General features: G+C 43.2%; 1 protein-coding gene across 2 annotated transcripts in view; it reads right to left on the bottom strand.

The window, feature by feature from the left end:
* The window catches only part of Atp8a2 (ATPase phospholipid transporting 8A2), a 480,046-nt gene that overhangs the window by 405,919 nt on the left and 57,311 nt on the right, over positions 1 to 16,816 (bottom strand). The gene's annotated exons all lie outside the window — the stretch shown is intronic.

Below are 16,816 nucleotides of genomic sequence, written 5' to 3'. Positions count from 1 at the left end.
GCTCCCACCGCAGTCCTGCACGAGCTCTTCTACTGGTGGCCACAAACAGGTCAGATCACCTCAGAGGAGCAACTTTATCTCCAGCTCTGGTCCAGTGTGAGCTCCCAGTTCCCTGCTTAAGTAGTTCCTGTGGCTCCACACAAGCTTCCCTGCTCCCAGTTCTATAAAACTGGTAGAGAATCTTATCTAGAAGCTTCTGAATGAGCTAAACTCCCCAGCGCCTTTCTTAGATGTATGCAGAAGTATATACTACACTGTGCACACGCTCATGTAACACACACACAGCAGCTCCAACCCAGCATCCCCTCTGGAAAAAGACAGCCCACCTTGAGAAGTAACCTTTAGGAGAATCAAAGCTCACAGAAAAACAAAAGCTCTGCAGCTGGAACCTTGTTTTCCCTAAATATTCATCTAACTAACACTTCATCTTCTCTATCAAAAAGGTGTATACTGCACACCATTTACAAAACTTGCATCTTATGGGTGTAAACACCCACTTGTTAGCTACAGAGATACCTGTTCACTGACATGGAGAAAATATGAAAAACTACTGTTGTGTTTAAATCATCTTAACTTGACTACAAGGATTACAATCCCTAACTGGAGAAAGGGGAATCTGAAGGGCAAACTGAGTATCCTGAGTGGACATACTATGCAGACCAGTGAAGAAGGGTTAAGCCTGGAGTGGGCTGACATCCAGCCACACACCTGGGTTGTGGTCACAAGTCTGATACAGCCCTTTTCTGCTCCTTCGTGAATGAGTGTAACACACCCAGACTATTTCTTCCTGGAGGAGCAATCCCTCACCTCTTTAGCCTTCACCACCTACTTTCTAGGGTCTACCCTCGCCAGGGGATAATGTCAAGTCCTCTCATTACAGAGAAGGGGCAGCAGGAAACAACAATGTCTATTTCCATATTGGCTACCCCATCATCTTTGCTTCCTGGATTTCAAGCTAGAAAGACTGGGCTTTGTCTTGTTCATTTTCTCTTTCAGTAGGCTAGGAATAGAGCCCTGGGCCTTCCCAGTACTCTGCCACTGAACCACTTCCCAAACCCAGGCTTCATTTTAACGCACCTGCTACTTTTAGACAAATGGAAATACGTTTGTAAAGAGCCTGTATAAAAGAATGGTTTTCTCCCTGCCACTTGACGTGTTTCACTTTCCACCTCAGCATTCATGGCCATCACCTGACATTATTTGTGATGTTTCCTTATATCCAACAGCCCAAGTTTCAGGACACCAGGGATCTGTTTTGTCTACTACAGTTACCTGAACAAGAATCCCAGAATCCCACAGCCTGGCACATGATGGGAACCCATAAAGATGTCTTTGAATTTCCCAGGTAGAGCTAGAGTGACCAGCACAGAGGACCAAAGATCTACCATTATCTAGGATCAAACAGTCTGTTGCCAGAACTGCACTAACTTACTGGGTCTCCACTCCTCTAAACACCACATCCATGAAATCCATATCACAAGGGAACTCCCGCTATTTCCTACTTAGTAGACCACATCCTCCCTGATTCTGCACCACACTGTTTTGTAAGTTATACTCATCAACAGCCACACCTGAACAGTCAGTGGTTAGATGCTGTTTGGGTCACAAAATAGGAGATGCCATCTCTTGTCCTCAAAAATACCAAGTAGCTTAAGGAATCAAGTGGCAGTCCACAGCATTACAGCTGCCTGGCAGTGAGTGGCCATTAATAACCAAAACTAAGAGTGGGACTGAAGGTGTTAAGGGAGGTCAGAGGCCACATGTTAAGGGAGGTTAGAGGTCACACAGTAACATGTGCTTTGAGTGGGAAACTGGCCGTGGGCAGACTGCAGATGACATGCTGGGTTGAGAAGACCGAGCTTTGACCTGGGCTTCAAATGAAGCCACAGAAGATGTCTAAGCAAGAGAGATAAGCATCCAGCAGTGTTGGGGAAAGCTGCAAGAGGCTGGCTAGACAGAGATCAGTTGTTCAGTCTAGACACGAGCTAGTAAACACATGAGTTGACAGAAGAATGAAAAAAAAAAAAAACTTAGACCTGGAAAATGTCTCAGAGGGAAACCAGAAGACTTGTTTTTGAGAGAGGGAAACTGGTTGTGTGGGCTATCAAGGGGGAGAGAGCTAGATACCTGTGGTTGGAAGCAGACTAGGCCAAAAACATCATAGACAGAAATAATGGAGTGACTGCCCACGGTTAAGGGCACACACTACTTAGAGAGGACTTGAGTTCGGTTTCTAGCACCCACGTTAGGTGGCTCAGACCAGCCTGTAAATCCAGTTCTAGGGAACTGGACACCACTGGCCTACATGGACACTTGCAAGCATATGACACATATGCACACACACATACACATAATTAAAAATAACAACAGAATGGATATAATAGTTTGCCCAAGCAATTAAATTCTGATAACTACTATTAACGGTGAAGGATTATTGACACAAATAAGTGGCGACAGAGCAAGATTGGTATCATATCTCCCAAGTTTTAGAATGCAACAGTGCTCATCTTATACTTAACAGAGCCATGCTGGGGGATTTTATTCTATGAAGAAATGATTAATCGTCCCCAATGCCAAGATCCAAATAAATTTCTTCTATCACCATGACCTCATCTTGACCTACACCTGAACTGGAAGATATATTTTCAAAATAATACAAATTTGTATTGCCTAAGGAAAACACTGTGCCATTTATAGCAGGGTGCATTATGATGAAGGTTTCAAATTTGGACTCCTGAGACAAACCCTGAGTTAATGCATTTTGCAGATACCACCAAACAATAGCCAAGCATATGTTTATAACTCCCCCAAATAAGCAGGCACCGTGTCAGCAGATAGACGGATCAATAGATACTAGGTAGACGTGAAACAAACCAAAGTGAAGAAAAGGAATTAAGAGAACAAGACTAGGCAAATGAACAGGTGCCTCAGTTTGCTCCCACAGAAAGCCATGGACAATTGATAGCCATGCCTCCAAGAGAAAAAACTTATCTTACCTAACCCTGAAGAATGGCTATCACAGCAGCAGTCATAAATTTATGACGGGTGAATACAAACTAAACCCCCTGGATTAGATGCCTCTTCAAGGCAACTATGCAGCCATGGAACCATGGACTACTTCCCTAACTGGGCATTGAACCCTGCTTCCCTCAGCAACAAGCCAGAGCCCAGCAGCTACATCCGTGCTGTGCAATTCTGTGGACCCACTGCAGTTCTTTGAACTGCTGGTGGTTACATGCTCCGAGGTGAGCCATGATGAATCAGCAAGCATGAGAACCAGAAAGGGTGCTCTCTGCCTGTGGCTGACCTGTGGGCACACCCTTTCCAGGTCTGAAGCCTTCTTCCACCCACCAAGGGGACCAGGAGGCAGAGGAAAAGTTTCCTTTAAAATAAATATGAAGCAGCTGAAGGACAGCCAGTCTCCTACTCCATCCCATCATTTTAAGGTCTTTTGTTTCCATATCTGATATAAGCCACACCCTGGTCATTCTAGCAATTACTCATAACAAGATATACCAAGTAACACATAAAAGAACTCATAGATAACCTATATTACCCTATAAAATAAGAAAGCAAGAAAGATGAACCAGGAAGAACAAACTACTCTTCACTTATAGTTCACCCTGAGGCGCCATGGTGCCAGATGTCTCAGACAAGGGTCTCATTAGATGACAGGTTCTCAGCCTTCCCAATTCTGTGACCCTTTAGTACAGTCCCTCATGTTTTGATGAACCCCAACCATAAAAATATTTCATTGCTACTTCATAACTGTAATTTTGCTACTGTTATGAATAATAATGTGACTATCTGATATACAGGATGTCTGATATGTGACTTCCCCACCAAGGCATCATGACCCACAAGTTAAGAATGAGTACTCAGCCCCAGAGCCACTAGATCCCAAAAAGAAAGTCTCCATGGCAGCTTTCTGGCTACTGGTTTGAATGAATCCTTAAGTGGTTGGAAGGTAACTTAGAGATGATAGACCATAGCTGGTCATGTGATTATGGATAAAGCAATGGGTGAAAGGTAGGAATGGAGCAGAGATCTGGATAGCTACCGTAGCCACATTAGTGGCTGTAAGCACAAAGACCACTGGATAGACAGGGATACACACCTAGCGCCTAGCTTCTGTAGACACTCCAGCAACCCTGCCTGCCATCTCTAGCTCTCCTCTCAGTTCTGTCTCTCCTACTCATCTCTTTTCCCATGCCAGTGGGAGGTAGCATCCATATGTGGTGGTAATGCATTCACTTCATAGAATCAAACAAGTCCCCTAGCACTTCACTCATGCACAACATGTGGGCAATAGGAAGAAGATGCAGCTCACTGGTTAGGAAGCAGGCCAACAGACCTCTCCCTGAGACACAGCAGGGACAGGTGAAGAAGACAGCTCCATTCTAGCCATCTTAGAGCTAACTGCATGAAAAGCCTGCTTTAACAAAGTGAAAATTTTTAGTAAGCCTTAACATATCTTCTTAGTACCAAAAAAAAAAGCAAAAACAAGACAAAAGCTACTCTGAATTCAAAAGCTCAGCTGAGGACTCAGGTTGATGAGTCACATTAATGTGCATACAAGGTGATATATTAAACCTCAGACTTGGGCTTCTTCCACACCAAACCCCATTACCTTTAAATTTAGATGGTCCTGGGTTAATCCTTATAATGAAACTCATTGCAAGTGTACTATGTTCCTGAATTCTCTGAAGGGCTTGTAATTTATATGCAGTTGATCAGAAATGTTGGTCTGGGAGCCAGAGCTGTAGCTGGTGTGGCGTGTGGCTGGCAAGTGCAATTCTGTGTCATTGACTTGCTTTCTGGCCAGTTAGTGCTATAACTGTGAAGTCTTTATTTTTGTATGTGGAGGTGCTGTGGGTGGAGGTGGTGTGTGTGTGTGTGTGTGTGTGTGTGTGTGTGTGTGTGTGGTGTGTGTGTGTGTGTGTGTGTGTGTGTGTGTGTGTGTGTGTGTTATGTGCATACATAGAGGGGTGTAACCATGAGCACACAGGTGTGGAGGCTAGAAGTCAATGTCAAGTCTCTTCTTCAGCCAGTCTCGGCCTTATTTTTAAGACAAACACTTTTATCAAACCCAAAGCTCATCATTCAATTAAGAGGAGTAGCCAGTGAGCTCAGAGATGCTCCTGTCTCTGACCCTGAGCTCTGACATTACAGAATCATAAAAGCACATGGCTTTTCTGTAAGAGCTAGTGATCCAATTCCAGGTCCTGATTCTCATGCAGCAAGCTCTTGACCAGCTGAACCATTACCTCCAGCCCCTAGTATTGCAAACTCTTGAATGATGGGCTCAAAAGAGACACCTTCTTAACAATTGCACAAAATCTTAGACCACAGGAAAGACAGGACTAAAAGCCATGTCTGCAGAAGCTTCAGTCCTGATCTCCTTATTCTTGATCATGCTACCCTGTGAGCCTAGCTAAGCCAATGCCCACTGAGCCTTGGTCTCCTCATCCACAAAATTGAAACTGATTATAGAAATCAAAGGGCGACGATTGTTCTAAAACTTGCAAGTTGGTAAATATTTTAAACTTTGGGCCATGTAGGTCTCTCATATTCCTTCTCTTCCTTCCACACCCTCTTCCCTTTCTTCTAATCTTCCTCCCTTCTTTCTTAGCACAAAAAATCTTTAAAGATTTTTCTTATTGTTTATTTCTTCAGAGTCTTCCAAATGCCCTTGTGTTAAAGGCTTGGTCACCAGTAGTCACATTATTGGACGATGCTTGAACCTATAGGTGGGAAGGCCTAATGGAAGGAAGTTAGGTCATTGGAAAGGATATGGGGACCCAGGTCTCTCCCATCCTGTCTTTCCTTCCCAGCCACCATGAGGTAAGAATTTCTTCCTTCATGGGCTCCCTCCATGATGGTCTGCCTTACTGTTGGACTAAAGTCAACAGGCCAAGTGACCATCGATTGAAAATCTGAAAACCCAGGACAAAATAAATTCTTCCTAAATTGTTTACTCAGCTATTTTATCACTGTGTTGGAATGAGGGCTGATACCATTTTTACCTCACAGATCAGTTTGAGCCTCCATGCCAGTTTGCTAAGCACTAATATGCTCAGAATTCTTTCACAGTTAGATGATGCTACCTCAACTCCACCTCCAGGAAATAATAGCTTACAGCTACCACCCAGGCCCAGATCCAAGGCTATGAGTTGGCCCACCCCAACATCTACCCCATAGATAAACTTCTAGAGCACATGAAAGGGCCAATCCTAGAAATCCAAAGTTGCAGGATCTCCGTGACACAGGGCAACAACAGAGCATCTGAGAGAAATCCCAAAAAGGATCCAGAATTGATAACGTAACAGAAGGCAGAGGCCTCAAACTAGACTAATGACTCATTGCAATGAACATTTACAAGCAAAGATGTGTGGACAAAAGAGTATACTGTGTGACACACTATGACATACTACAGCTTCCACAACGAGATCTTTCTTTCTCTTGGGGGGGGGGGGAAGGTTGCAAGGGCGGTGGGTGGGAACAAAGGGATGGGGAGAGGAATGGGAATGCAGAGCATGATGTGAAATTATCAAAGAATCAATAAAAAGTTAAATTCAAAAAATTCTATTACTTTACACTTCCTTGCAGATGTGGCCATTCAGACTTTTATAATGAGGGATAAAAGGTTGATATGTCTTTCTCTTACTTGAAAATTATACAAAGGTGGCTCTCTCTATGCCTCTAGGCATGCCTCCACTCAAGGAAAGCAGTGTCATGGTTGATTACAGAGCTTTTTAATCAGAAGCATCCAAATGCACACAAGCATACACGCATGCTTGCACTCACATGAGTGTGAGTGCACACACATATACACACACAAACATACATACACACACAAAATACATACATACATGCACACATACATACATACACACGTGCACACACAAGCATACACACACACACACCTCCCAAGATTTTCAAGCTTAGCTCTGGTTTTTATACCATATTTACAAAGCTGTTTCTTGACTCTTGAGAACACAGGCACAGCAGCAGCAGTTTGGGTGCTGGGGAGAACTGGGGCTGATTAGCTGTCCTAATCAGCAGACACAATGGAAATGCTGGGCAAATACAGAATGTGGTTATTTTTGCCTTGGCAGACACACTTCAGAGGCATCTCAAGACCCCACTTTGCACAGACTGTGTCTCTCCAAATATAGCAGATGTGATCCACTCCAACCAAGAGTTCCGAAGCTCAGAGAACAAAGGGATGACAGTGATGTGTCCGGATTTCTTATTTCTGTCAACGTGTACTGGATTCTTTTCTCTTCTCATGGGAATAAAAAAATGCAGCAGAAGTAATAGGCTGTGAGCTGTTTATGACTTGAAATATTGTGGATGCTGGATTCATTCAGTTACTGAATATCTCCTACATGTGAGGCATGTTGTTAGGTGGTGGGAGGGAGAAGTACACAGTTGAAGGCATAGCTTTTTGTCAACCTGACACGAACTAGAGTCACTTGGGAGGAGGGAACCTTAATTGAGGAATTACTTCCATCAGATAGTCCTCTGAGCATGGCGATGTGCCATTTTCTTGATTAATGATTGATGTGGGTGATCAATCTACTCTGGGTGATACTGTTCTTGGGAAGGTGGGTCTGAGCTACATAGGGAAGTTACCTAAGTAAGCCAGGGGGAGCAAGCAATCAGCTTTCCTTCATGGCTCCTGCTTCTGGCTCAACTTGAGTTCCTGCCCTGACTTCCCTCAATGATAGACTGTGACTAGGGTGTGTGAGCCAAATAAACCCTTTCCCACTCCTGTGCTTTGTACTAAAGCAGTGATGGGCATCTTGGACCCTGCTCCTATGTCATCACAGTAGCAGAGAACCAAACTGACACCTCCATTCAGTAAGACCTCCAACATAGACTCCTGTCCTCAAAATCCATTCTGTGTCCTATGCTTGCTAATTCATCTTGTAAATTAAGTGAAGGTAAATGTGTGCTTTTCTGGAAATGTATTTCATAGATAAAAACCAGACTTTAAAGAAAACAATCTATGCAACATAAATTCCCAATTCAGAGGATTCTTCATTCCAGGCTGGTTGCCCACGGATTAAGTACAAGTGTAATAGTTTTTTATAGCAACCCTCTCTGCCAGAGGAGATTCTCCACTGCTCCTGGGACCTCAAGTCTGGACTCCAAGCAGGGACATCAGTTTTAAAATCCCACAGAGAATTCCATAAAGGTAGTCATACACTGTCGATATGGGGGCAGGGTCCAAGATGCCCATCACTGCTTTAGTGCCAAAGTCTACAAATGCTCCAACCCCTTCCACAATGGCACAGCATCTGAACATCAACTACACCCATCCTTAAACTTACCTCTAGATAACACATCATGCCCAACACAGCCTGAGCTGTACATAAACAGACATTGTTCCATGCATCTTTATTATTTGTATGACATTCATTCTTATTCTTCTTTTAAGATTTATTTATTTTATGTATATAAGCACACTGTCACTGTCTTCAGACACACCAGAAGAGGGCATCAGATCCCATTACAGGTGGTTGTGAGCCACCATGTGGTTGCTGGGAATTGAATTCAGGACCTGACCTCTGGAAGAACAGTCAGAGCTCTTATTAACCGCTGAACTCTCTCCAGCCCTTCATTGTTATTCTTAAACATTTTCTATCCAGGGTTGGCTGAGTCTGAAGATGTGGACCCTGCCAGCACAGAGCACCAACTCTGGTTTTTAAGTTTATCCCATGAGAAGAGCAAACTCCTTTCCTGTCTCTTGTGCCTCCCCATTAACCTTACTCTACAGAATTAGCACCGATGTGACCCTAGCTACCGTAGTCCCTGCTCTAGTGTGCCCTCCTAACACTGCAGTTTTCTAACATAGCATTAATCACATGAAGACCTACTTAGCTCATTTTCAATGATCAACTTTTGACACATGCTCCAGGAGGCAAGGCTCATGCCCATACTAGCCATACATTCGCCATGTGCCTCCCCACAGAAGAAAGGAATCCAGTAAATGTGTCCTGGGAATGAACCAAGTAAACTCAGGCACTTCACTGTCCTCCTTACGTGGACATAGGAAGATGCAACTCCTCAAATTCTACTGCAGCTACTCTGACCACCTCTCCTGCCCAAGGCAGCATATAACAGGCAGCTAGGGAAAACGGAAATGTCTAGTTTCTTAGAGCGCATGCTACTGAGAACGATCACGTGAGCAACTTTAGTATGTTGTGATAAAGGATGTTTTGACTCTGTGGTCATCCCATATCCTCTTGTTCCTCTCCTTTAAATGATAAAGGGTAAATGGAGGGGAACGACTGGGGTGTGGAGAAGAGCTGGTCTCCTGGACAGAAATGCCTTTCGCCTCCTCTGGTCTACAGAAGGACAACCCATTCCTCCTGCTTGGATTTACATCTACAGCATTCGCATGGTCTGCTGGGCTTTATCAAAGGGTAGGAGTGTTTCCAAGTGGCCCTGCCTCATCCATGCAAATACAGAAGCATCTGCCATTTCCTGGAAGCCCTTTGTTCACAGCTCTGTTAAAGGGATCCTCACTGTCCAGTCAGCCCCTAAACCTCCACAGAAAGAGTATGGCAGGGTTAGGAGAGCAAAACCTGTTGCTCTCAGTCATCCTTAATTGTCTCTCATACCTCAGCTCTCTGCTTGGAGAACTTTCCACAGAGAAAGAAATCTGGACCTAACTGACACCTGTGTTCTTCTCTCCCTAGCCCTCTCCTTCCACTTCTCCAACAGATCAAAGGCAGAGGCCGCTTTCATGAGCTCGTCTGATGCCATTCTCCAAGCAACACCTAAAATCCCACTGAGATGCCTCTCCTTCCAGGCAGAAAATGTTGCAGCCCGAACCATCCATCAAGCACTTTGTACAAAGGCTGAAGGGTAGGGTAATCACAGGAAGCTCAAAACAAAAAGTTCCTATTCAGTGTCCCTGTGGTTCTTGACATGGTTTCCTTTCCCAGGGAGACGGAGGCTGTAAGTCCGTGGAAGTCAGATGTCTTGTCTAAAGAAAAGGTACATTCATTGTCTTTATCAACCAAGGTAACCCAGCTTGCCATGTTGGCTCATCCTCACTGGTCACAGGAAGCCAGCATCTGCTTCCATCAGCAACCTTAAAAGTGTGTGTAGTTGGACATTAACAAGTCAATTGAGGCCTCCATTCCCAGCACCCTGGCAAAGCAAAGTTTCCCCAGTATTCTGGCTTTTCCTGACTTTCACGCTGATTTGACATTTTGTGTATCACATTTTCTTCTCAGACATAGAAGTGAGAATACTTAAATTTAGGGAAATCTGTTATAGAGAAGGCATATGGAGTGTCTGCCTCGCAACATCCTCAGCCCATTCAGTCCTGCCAGACTAATCCTGTTTGCCATGTCACAGATGGGTCATTTGTAATTACAGTTCTAAAAGGCATTCTAGGCATGGCAGCATATGCCTATAATGCCACCACTTGGCAGGTGAGGGCAGGAGGAACTCTAGTACAAGGCCAGGCTAGGCTACATAGTGAGTTTGAGGCCAGCCTGGGCTACATACACAGACATTATCTCAGGGGAAAAAATATGTATCTTTTGTTGAACCTACCACTATTCCAGGTGTTGTATATTTACTGACCCATCTTATCCCTATAACAATCATATTCACTGTAGAGATGATACGGCAATGAGTAATAAATCAGCTACCAACATCCAAATTTAATTTCCCTACTTGTTATGAGAGTCATCTTATGATTGCTTCAAGGAGTATCCTAAGATGACAATCAAATCTGTTATCAACTGAATCTTCTGTCATTCTAAGTTTTTCTCTGAGAATAAAAGTATACTCCTGAATTCTATACACTACAGGGCAAGGGATAAAGAACAAGAAGAAAGAAAGGGAAATTCTGGAGGCTCACAGGCATCCAGGTTTGACCACTTCATACTTAAACCCAGAAAGCCAACCCCAAATTCTAGAGATTAACTACCCTGGAGTCAGGAACACACAGAAGAAAGCAGGGTGTCAAGATGTGCAAAATAGTGAAGACAAGAATTTATTCATCCATTAGAAATTCCAGGCATCCTGTGTATACAATACAGGAGTAAAGATTCTCCCTGGATGCAGGAGTAAGGAACCCTTGAATGTTGTGGGTGGGAATATAAGCTTGCAGAACTCCTATGGAAACAGGTATAGAATTTCTCTAAATGCTGAAAACAGAAATGCCATTCGATCTAACCACAGTGCTCTGAAGAGTCAAAGTCAGCACACAACAGAGCTGCCTGCATCCTGATGATCGCCACTGTATGAGTCACAGTCTCCTTAGAACCAAACAAGTGCTACCGAGATAGCTGGATGGAGAGAGAAATTATGATGCACATATATACAGATGTGCACACACCCGCAATAGAGTGTTACTCTACCACAGAGCAGAACAAAGTCAAACCATTAGTAGAGAAATGGGTGGAAGCAGAGAACATCATGCTAAGAAACATTAGCCTGACTTAGACAAGAATGCTTTCTCTCATATGTGAAGTCTGGGGAAAAAAAAGAAGACATAAAGGGGAAAATAGACTATTGGAATGGGAGGTTTAAAGAGAGTAATGAGTCAGTATGATCAAAGTACATCATAGGTGATGTATACCACAATGAAATTCATAGTTTTGTATAATTAACATACACTCTTAGAAATCCAATTTAGAAAACCATCCTCTTGCATTTAATAATCTTGTGATCTGGTGTGGAAAATTAAGAGCAGGAGAATTCACAGCATTGAACATTGGGTGCTGCCCCGCGCCTGGAAGTCCTCTTCCTCAGTCTGTGCTCTTCCTGCCTGTGACCCATCATTAGAACACAGCTTACGTTTTCTCTCCTCTGGGTAAAAACACAGGTTGGGCTATATGCCCCTGCTTTAGTTGTAGTTGGTACAGCTCCAAGAAACACCTTGCTACATCTCACGCAACCCCACCACACATAGCCATACTGTGTGCAACAACACTCATGAAATGCTACTAAGAGGCATTGCCAGAAAGGCACTCCAGACAATGTTCTCCTTGGCAAGTTTCTGTCCTCATTATTGAGAGGGTTCACTGCTCCACAGTGCTCCCTTTGACCATCATCCATGCTCACCCTGTAAGGGTGCTCCATTCTATTCTGTGAGAAAATGCAGTGTCCACACAACTCAATCTCACATGAGTTCTTTCAAGAGAGATCACAAGGACTGGGAAGCTGAAGGAGTCCAGAACAAGATCCCACTCAGCTCTAGTTGGACTTTCTTTGCCTTCATCATGGAAAGATCGGGACTTCCCTTCCTTGGGCCATGGAAGTTCATCCCTTAGCTCTTACAGCTTTCCTCAGGGTGTGCAATAGCCCTCCTTGGAGTCCGTCTGTCCATCCAGCACTTGTCCGAAGAGCTTTTGAGGTACTTTTCTATTATCAAGGTTAAATTCTGTGTGTATATTCTCAATAATTCTATTAATGTCTCATCTGTTTTCCAGGATCTACAGATTCAAACCACATCAGTCACTACCATCACTTTTGGGCAAACAGCCTTGGGAATGGATCTTTGAATTTTCATACTGAAATGAGTTATACCTATTATAATCTTAGTAGTGACTATGTTAGTCTTGAGGACTGTGTGCTTAACTGCTATATTCTATCTCCTTGTATCAAGAGTCAACTCACCCTTACATGGTCCTATGATGATCTTACTACATCTATCTGGGGTCTCCGTGATTACCCACTAGGACATGAAAGCTGGCAAGAGTGGAGACTCTAAATCCCTCTATTCCCCTTTTCAGCCATAAGTAGCCATGTCAACTGGACCCCATCTCCTACATAATTCAGAGGCCTTAACTCCTGAAGGTGTTTTGTTGGATCTTAGCAGGCTTGTAGGTCATGGGGGATGGACCCTTTTCCCAATCAGCAGCTTGAAAAGCAGGTATCAGAGGACTCTGCCTACTGCTCAACACATGGTCACCCATATCTCTGGCCCTGGTGGAGGCAGGACCTTCTGATCTACTTGGAAGATCTTACTAATATATCACTATCTAAACTTTATAGGATTACTAGCGGGGCAAATGCTTTCTGATAAAGAACAAGGGAAAAAATATTGTTTCCTCTTGGAGGAGTCAGTATAGATGGGCCTGCCTGCCACTTACATGGGAATGAACAGCTGTCTATTCCAGAGGCTTAGAAGTAATATACAGTCTGTCTAAAACACAGATAGCCCTTAGGACCTTGTCACTCTTGCTCTTGAGAATGCTGTGCTTTGTTCTGTAATAAGTACCACAGTGTAAATATCTTCTGTTCTATGGAAGAATACACACTAGATGAAAAAATCATTCCTTTTTGGCTTTTATCCTCCTGCATGTATGCAACTCAGGCCATGTTGCAAAGCAGGCCAACAAGGTGTAGAATAAGAGCATTTATATTTGTCTATTTTCCTAAGCCCCATTCTTTAAGAATATTACAAAGCATTCAAATGTTATTCAAATATGTGGTGTTATATCTATTGCCCAGAAATCTTTGCAAATAGGACTTCTTCATTATATTTACTTTTATTATGTATATACATGTGGTGATGAGGATGGAACCCAGAACTTTATGCATGTTAGGCAAGGCCTCTATCACTGAGCTGCACCCCAACCCTAACACTCACTTAAAAATAACCAGATAGGACAAATAAGTGATACTATTTAAGTGGCTGACCTTACAGTTAACCAGAAACACCACCATAATTATGGCATACATGCAGAAATTCTGACCTGACCAGTGATGCTTTGTCACTATGATAACCTACCATGGAGTCACCATAGTCATGACAGTCAGCTCTCTGTCACTATAACACCCACCAGAGAAATAAAATTATAAAAAGAAAAGGCTGATTTTTCACTCACAGCTCTTGGCAGTTTCAGTCCAGTTTTTGTATTGGGCCTGTGACCTTATCCCCATTACACAGTGGAAATGTGTGGTGGAGCCAAACTGCTCAGCTCATAGCCAGTACACAAGACAGAAAGAGAAAAAATGTCTGGAGCCCTACAATCCCCTCTGACCTCAGTGACAAACAGACTTCCAGTGTGGTCCAATCTCTTAGAGATTCCATTCCCTCCTAATAGCACCTAGTAGGCGGCCAACCCTTTAGCACACAGACCTTTGAAATGGCTCCAAATCCAAAGAATAAAAATATCCTATATAATTCAAACCTAGGGTAATTTCATATTTAAAAACACACAATTCAAATAGGAACAATAATGAAAATGATTGACTATGATGATGACAATGATGATGATGGTGGTGGTGGTGGTGATCATGAGGTGATGATGATGGTGACAATTTCATCCTTTACTCCAATAAGAAGCTAAGAAACTCATAAAAGTTGTAAGGCATACCAGAGAGATGATGGCTGATGACTGTGTTTCAAAATAGCTAGAGGAGAGAATTTTCAGTCTCCCAAGAACAAAAGAATGATGGCAATAAAATCCTAGCTAACCTGACCTGATCATTATACATTGTGAACAGTGATACAGTCTACATCCCACAAAAACACATAATACTGTGTATTGATGATGATGATGAGAGAGAGAATAAAGATAGTCTTCCATACTCCATACCCTGCCTTTAGTTCCCACCTCCTAGTTAGGTAGAGTGACTAAACTTCTTTAAAATGCAGGACTATGTTGTTCTCTATTCCCTGGCATGTACCATGTGCTGAAATTGAGTGAATGTAGTGTTTTCCTTATTCTGTGTGGGAATATAATGGCAGATCTTGGTAATAACTGGCATGAATTAGAAGTAGTATTATGTTTACCTTTGCAATTATTTCCAAATGTTTTGATTCATCTTGTGATCCCAGATCTAACTGTAAGAGAATCCTAGCTGTCCCTCCACCTCCCTGTGAATAGATTCTGGATCTCACCACCACCATCCTCCTCTAACCTCACCTCCCTCCACCGCTCCACATGCAGATGCTGCAGTAACTTCCTTGCTCAGCCTCTTCTTGCTCTTACCCTTGAGTGATAGCCACACCGAAGCCAGTAGCATTTTCAACCTGTAAAGCTAAGTTAGTTCATTGTTCGTCAAATCAGGCTGACAGCTCGTGAGGCACTTCAAGTGGACAGCAAGCTCCTCTTTGTCTTTGTAAGTTTTATAGTTGTGTAACAAAACCTCAGGTATGTTCATTTATAATGGACAGAAGTGTGTTTGCCTGAAAGTCCTGGCGTCTGGGAACTCCCTATTGGAAGCTGCACACGTGGCAAGAGCCTTCTTGCTATCACATTACACAACATTATATATGGGTCAGTGAGAACCGGTAAGGGCATCAAGCCCATGTGTTAGAAAGACCTCACTCTCGGAACAGTGAAACCTCTCTACAGTGATGTCATGAAGCCACTCACACGTGCTGAGCTCCCAGAACCCAGTCGCCTCTTGGAAGTCTATTTCTCCACATTGTTGCATTGTGATGGTGATGAGATTTCCAACACATACTTTAGGGGCTTCATTCAAGCCATAGCCCCCACCGTAAAATACCAGGCTCTACTCTAAATCCAAGGCCTTCTCTTCTGTCTCTCATATATGTCTTGTCCATCCCTGCTCCTTCTGCCTACAGTGACCTCAGCTGAAGCTCCTTCACATCTCTAGTTCTTTATCTTTGGATCTCTAAACCCAAAGCCAATCTCCTCAAATGGAATTCTTAAAAGGAATATAATTTAACTACATTCCACACACAATTCATCATCCACAGAGCCCTGGGCGAGATAATGAATAATTCAGTCTCTTGCTGTCCCTTTGTTAGGAGAATATACATCTGTTGAATGGTTGTTGCTGAGAGCTAAACACTCAGCCCCATGGTAAATTTTCTGAACTCTGTGGAAATGTTTGCTCACCTGGTATAAAGGATGATAGCACAATCTCAGCACAGTGACCACACTGGCTATAAGAAAATCATGTGCAAGCCGGGCGGTGGTGACACACGCTTTTAATCCCAGCACTTGAGAGGCAGAGGCAGGCGGATTTCTGAGTTCGGGGCCAGACTGGTCTACAGAGTGAGTTCCAGGACAGCCAAGGCTACACAGAGAAACCCTGTCTCAAAAAACAAACAAACAAAACAAAACATCATGTGCAAAGTCAAAACTCCAACTCATGATTGAAAAAACTTAAGAAGAATAAGTCTCTTAACTGTAAATGACCCCAGACAGCAGCAGGCTCCTGAACAGAACTGGACATGGCTAAACTATGCAATTTACTTATTATAATTACAAATTACAATGGGTAATTCTGTAAGCAAGAAACTTATAAAGAACCTATTAGCGGAGATGGCTGTGATTATGAAAGATTCAACATCATAAAGGCATGTGCCAAACACCTGTTCCAAAGTTACCTTACTGCCTTGAGGTTTATATAAGCTACATTTGTTAAAGCCATTTCTTCCCAGAATTCCTCAGTGTGGACACTATTCATTCTACCAAGGAACTCTTTTACCTCGTCCACCAAGCCTGATTTTGTGATTTCAGTGGTGCAGACCATCAGTGTATGCATCAGTCCCTTCTAGCCACGTTACTGCTGGGCTAAGCAGCATCCCACGTTCTCCTTGCACAAACATCATTCATATCACTAGACAGCCAATAAACAATTTGCTACACTTAATATGTGTGTCAGATTTTGATCATAAAGCATACCTAACAAGACAAAGATCTTCGCCAGACTCACAACTGGTCAAAACACAAAGAAGAACTGTCTGTGGAATGTTCCCTTCTCTGCAAGGCTCAGAGCCACATTGCCAAAAGGAGAGTAGAAAGACTGTAAGAGCCAAAGTATGTGGAAAGCTGGGGTGAAAGTGTCTTCTCAACAC

The sequence above is a fragment of the Arvicanthis niloticus genome, chromosome 3 (genome assembly GCF_011762505.2).
Source record: "Arvicanthis niloticus isolate mArvNil1 chromosome 3, mArvNil1.pat.X, whole genome shotgun sequence".
Classification (NCBI taxonomy): domain Eukaryota; kingdom Metazoa; phylum Chordata; class Mammalia; order Rodentia; family Muridae; genus Arvicanthis; species Arvicanthis niloticus.
Note: the sequence above shows the minus strand (reverse complement) of the source record. Positions and strands in the feature narration are given on the sequence as shown.